The sequence below is a fragment of the Miscanthus floridulus genome, chromosome 19 (genome assembly GCF_019320115.1).
Source record: "Miscanthus floridulus cultivar M001 chromosome 19, ASM1932011v1, whole genome shotgun sequence".
Lineage (NCBI taxonomy): Eukaryota > Viridiplantae > Streptophyta > Magnoliopsida > Poales > Poaceae > Miscanthus > Miscanthus floridulus.
In genome coordinates this window covers 115,088,714-115,094,752 of record NC_089598.1, presented here as the reverse complement: position 1 = coordinate 115,094,752, position 6,039 = coordinate 115,088,714, and positions in this window count along the sequence as shown.

Genomic DNA, 6,039 nt, shown 5'->3' with positions numbered 1-6,039 from the left:
ACTAATAACACGAGAAACAGTAAACTGGACGTAGGGACATTCTGCCCGAACCAGTATAAACTTTGTGTCCTTTAGTACACCATTTAAGCCTAACACGCAACAAATATAAATTTACTAGTTGGTGTTTGTTTGAAACACCGATAGTTGGCGCGCTGAGTAGGGGCCTTTGCACGTTCCAAATCAGGCCTCGGATGGCTAGCCACGCAATCAGCTGGGTCCTGGGTGCACACGTGCGTTTCGGTGACCTAGACTTCATCGTCACGGTGGGAGGAGAGTTGGCGTTGGCCCATGCCGCCATCCAATCTCTCCCCTCCATCGGCTTCAACTACGGGAGGCTTGAGCACCAGCCCGACGTCTCCCTTGGACCCCAGCTGTCCAGGGAGGACCCAGGCCGCCTCACCCTCTCTTTGGAACACTCCACACCGAGCGCCCCAACGACGCTTCCGTTCGGTCTCCACAACGTCGCGACGATCGTTAGCCACCTTGTGGCACAACGCATGATCCTGTCCCCCGCGAACAACAAGTTCGTAGGGATGATCAAAAGCATCACGGAATCCCTCCACAGCCTCCTCGTGGAGGGCCAGGGTCAAACTCTGGCTCTGACTCCAGCAGGGGGAGCCATCACCCCTCCCAGGAATGTTTCATGGCGGGTACCCCCGAGGGACATGTCGAAAGCGTCTCCGTGGAGGAGGCTACCCTGGCAGTCAACCTCGATGGTGAAACCAAAGGGGAGACAGTGGCCCCACCTCACGTAGGGGTGGAGCAGTTGAGAGCCCAAAAGCAGGAGATTGATGAAGCCAAACAATAGCTTGTACGGGAATACACGGAGGTTGATCGGGAGATCGAACGCCGCGGAGACGGTGGGCGCGCATGCTCCATAGCCCACGACATAAACCGAAGGATCATCGCTGATGATGAAACCGTTCCTCACTTCACTCGGGCAAGCCAGAACATCGACGCCACAACAGCCTTGCTCCATGGCCTTCTAGAGGCCGCAATGCCCGAGGATCGTTGGGCCCACCATGAAATTCGCACGCTACTGGAGCATGCGGCGACACAGCAAGCAGAGAGCGTGTTGTCTCGATGACATGAGCTTGACACCAGCCAGCGTACGCCCTCGGTGCGCCCCACTAGGGACGTATCAGTCCACCAAGCACCATAAGGAAACAAGTAGCACGCTGCGATCCCAATACATCAACATCTCAGCCACAACTGCGACGCATGTAGGACCCTCAACGCCCACAGATGCACCTACAACGACCCAAGAGAAGGAGCCCGCCACAGCTATCATCCTTGTTGTGGCAGACACTATGACAACAGCGAGGACCAAAGCCTAAGCCCTGGCCTACTAGGCCCTCAGGCCTTCAGCCGGCACATCCTCAACGCTGCTTTCCCACCAAGGTACCGACCACCTACCAATATCCCTAAGTACTCTAGGGAGACAAACCCTAGACTTTGGCTCGAAGACTATTGGCTTGCCTATCAAGCCGGTGGTGTGGATAATGATGACTTCATTATTCACAACCTTCCACTATTCTTGGCCAATTCGGCACGAGCGTGGTTGGAACACCTGCCGTCCAACATAATCCAGAGTTGGGCGAATCTGAAGGAGATCTTTGTGAGAAACTTCCAGAGCACGTACAAGTGCCCTGGGAACCCATGGGACTTCAAGAACTATCATCAGAAGGCCGATGAGACCCTACCTGGGTACATCTAGTGCTTCTCCTGATAGTGCAATGAGGTCCCTAACATCGCCGATGCCGATGTGATAGGAGCCTTCCAGCCCGGGATGACCTGTGAGTCCTTGGTTCATAAGCTGGGATGCAAGGGCCTGCGAACCACCAAGGAACTCCTGGACATCGCCACTAGCCATGCCTCAGGAGAAGAGGCGGTCGGAGCGATCTTCGATCGCCTTGTGGGCAAGGCAAGGCAGGATGAGGATGCCAGTGAAGGCACCTCCAATCGTTCCACCAAAAGGAAGAATAAGAAGCAACGGCGCGAGGACTTGCTCGTGGCCGCTGCTGACCGCAAGGGTGGTCAAAAGCCTACGAAGGGCACTCTGAACCACTTTGAAAATTTACTTAAGGGGTCATGCCCGAACCACGCCTTTCCTGTTAAGCATCGGCTCAAGGACTACGACCTCATGAGGCAGTTCTTGTCTAGAGGCTCCAACAAAGGGGAGCAGGGGAAAGACTCTGCCCCCACTGTGGACGACGCTGAGGAGAAGGACGATGGCTTTCCAACGCCGGACGGCTGCCTTATGATCTTCGGAGGATCAGTGGCCTACTACTCCAAACATCATTAGAAGGTCGCACGCCGTGAAGTCTACATGGCCCAACCGACCACACCTCCCTTCCTCCGGTGGTCGGAGTCTGCCATAACCTTCGATCGGACTGACCATCCGGATACCATCCCGCACCCGAGGAGATATCTGCTTGTGGTTGACCCAATCATCGGCCTAAAGAGACTCACCAAAGTACTGATGGACGGAGGCAGCAGCCTCAATATCATGTACACCAAGACGCTCGATGAGATGGGCATCAACCAGACACGCCTCCACCCAACCTGAGTGCCTTTCCATGGCATCATGCCCAAGAAGTAGGCCATGCCACTCGGGCAAATTGATCTACCCATTACCTTTGGGGATCATATCAATTACAGGACTGAGACCCTTACCTTCGAGGTGGTTGGGTTCCCCAGAACCTTCCATGCCATCTTGGGACGTCCATGCTATGTGAAGTTCATGGCCATCCCCAACTATACATACCTTAAGCTAAAGATGATGGGCCCCCATAGGGTCATCACCATCGGCACCTCCTTCCAGCGTGCCTATGAGTGCGAGGTCAAGTGTTGTGGCCACGCCACGGCAATTGTCACCTCCGGGGAACTCACCGCCCTTAAGGAGGTCGCCAAAGAAGCGCTCGACGCAAAGAAGTCAACTAGGTCATTCAAATCGGTAGAGGGCTCTAGGGGGATCCTCATAGATCCTAGTAGCTCCAAGGGTAAAATGGTACGCATCGGTACCGTGCTTTCCTCCGAATAGGAAAGCACACTCATCGACTTCCTCCATGACAATGAAGACATCTTTGCGTGGAACCCTCAGATATGCCAGGCATTCCGAGGGAGGTCGCCAAGCATACCCTAAAGATCCATCCAGGCTCTAGGCCAGTGAAGCAATGCCTACGTCGCTTCAACGAGGAGAAACATAGGGCCATCGACGAAGAGATAGCCAAACTTTCGACGACCGGATTCATCAAGGAAGTATACCACCCAGAGTGGTTAGCTAATCCCATTCTTGTATGAAAGAAGAGTGGGAAATGGAGGATGTGTGTTGACTATATGGGTCTCAACAAGGCGTGCCCAAAGGATCCATTCCCTTTGCCGCGCATAGACCAAATAGTCGACTCTACCTCAGGGTGCGAAACCCTCTACTTCCTTGATACGTACTCCAGATACCATCAAATCATAATGAAGGAGTCCGACCAGCTCACGACATCTTTCATCACCCCCTTTGGATCATTCTGCTACGTCTCAATGTCGTTCGGTCTAAAGAACGCCAGGGCTACGTACCAATGTTGCATGCTCAAATGCTTCGGAGACCTCATCGGGCGGACCGTTGAGGCCTACGTTGATGACATTATGGTTAAGTCCAAATGGGCTGACCATGTTGTTGCCAATCTTGAGCAAACCTTTGCAAAACTCTGAGCGAATGACATCAAACTCAATCCCGAGAAATGTGTTTTCGGGGTCCTAAGGGGCATGCTGCTTGGCTTCATCGTCTCTAAGCGTGGCATCGAAGCCAACCTGGAGAAAATTTTGGCCATTACAAGGATGGGCCCAATTCAGAACATAAAGGGGGTTCAACGAATCATAGGGTGCCTCGCCGCACTCAGCCAATTCATCTCATGCCTCGATGAACGAGGTCTCCCCCTTTATTGACTCTTGATGAAAGCCGACCGCTTTGAGTGGACATCTGAGGCCCAGGAGGCACTTGATATGGTCAAACTACTTCTAACAAGGCCCCCAATCCTAGTCCCTCCAAGCAACGAAGAATCCCTCCTGCTATACATAGCGGCCACCACGCAAGTGGTCAGCACCGCCCTAGTGGTAGAGCAGGAGGAAGAGGGGCACGCCCTCAAGGTGCAGTGCCCTGTATAGTTCATTAGCGAGGTACTATCCGACTCTAAGACCCGCTACTCCCAAATCTAGAAGCTCCTATACGCCGTCCTCATCACCAAGAGGAAGCTACGCCACTACTTTGAGTCACATCCTATGATGGTCGTGACGTCGTTCCCCCTAGGTGAGGTCGTCCAGAGCCAGGACACCATAGGAAGAACCACAAAGTGGGCACTCGAGTTGATGGATCAAGGCATCACGTATGCCTCCTGAACGGCGATCAAGTCCTAGGTGTTGGCTGACTTCATCGCAGAATGGACAGAGGTCCAAACACCACTGACAGTCATCGATCAAGAGAACTGGACGATGTACTTCGATGGGTCGCTGATGAAGAAGGGCGCCGGTGCGGGGCTGGTCTTCGTATCACCCCTCGGGGTTCGCATGAGGTACATGGTTTGTCTCCATTTCCCCTCAACCAATAATGTGGCTGAGTATGAAGCGCTCATCAATGGCTTATGAATTACCATCGAGTTGGTGAAAGGTCCTAATATGGCTAGAGGGGGGGTGAATAGCCTATTTAAAAATCTACAAATCAACTAGAGCAATTTGATTAGTATGACAAATAGCGAAATACAAACTTGCTCTAGCTCTATAAGGGTTGCAAGCCACCTATCCAACAATTCTAGTTGCAATGATTACTAGGCACACTACTTGCAATGTTACTACTCACTAAGAGCTCTCAATCTTGCTACTCTAAAGAGCTCGATGAACTTAAAATAACAAAGCAAGCTCTCAATTCTAATTACACTAAAGAGCTTGCCATAACTAGTTTGCAAGAATATAAATGAGTGAGTAGGGTGATTATACCGCCGTGTAGAGAAGTGAACCAATCACAAGATGAATACTAAATCAATCACCAGGAGAATACCAAAGGGCAAGAGACAACAAATTTTTCTCCTGAGGTTCACGTGCTTGCCGACACGCTAGTTCCCATTGTGTCGACCAACACTTGGTGGTTCGGCGGCTAAGAGGTGTTGCACGAACCTCATCCACACAATCGGACACCGCAAGAACCTACCCACAAGTGAGGTACCTCAATGACACGAGCAATCCACTAGAGTTACCTTTTGGCTCTCCGCCGTGGAAGGCACAAGACCCCTCACAATCACCACGATCGAAGCCGGAGACAATCACCAACCTCCACTCAACGATCCTCGCTGCTCCAAGCCGTCTAGGTGGCGGCAACCACCAAGAGTAACAAGTGAATCCCACAGCGAAACACGAATGCCAAGTGCCACTAGATGCAATCACTCAAGCAATGCACTTGGATTCTCTCCCAATCTCACAATGATGGAGATGAGTGGGAGGGCTTTGGCTAAGCTCACAAGGTTGCTATGTCAATGCAAATGGCTAAGAGAGTGAGCTTGAGCTGGCCATGAGGCTTAAATAGAAGCCCCCACGAAATAGATCCATTGTACCCCTTCAATGGGCACAACATGGGGTGACCGGGCGCTCCGGTCAGTTCGACCAGACACAGGACCCTAGCGTCCGGTCGCCCGATGCTTGCCATGTGTCATCGGCTTCAAACGCCGATCACCCGATCTCAGTGGTCAAGTGATGACCGGACATGTCAGTTAGAAAGTGACCGGACGTAGGATTCCAGTGCTCGGTCGTTTCCAGTAAGGTTCCAAACGCGAAATTTCACAACCGGACACGTCCAGTCTTGCTCGACCGAACTCACATGGTGTCTAGTCACTCAACGTTTCTTCTATGCGCCTCACGTCAGCGTACGTCAGCACTGACCAGACGCACCTAGCCAGCGTCCGGTCGCAAGACCAAGACGCGTGCTTACTGCTGCTACTGACTGGACTCTAAACCCAGCATCCGGTCACTGCTCCACCAGTGTTCGGTCACTCTATGAAC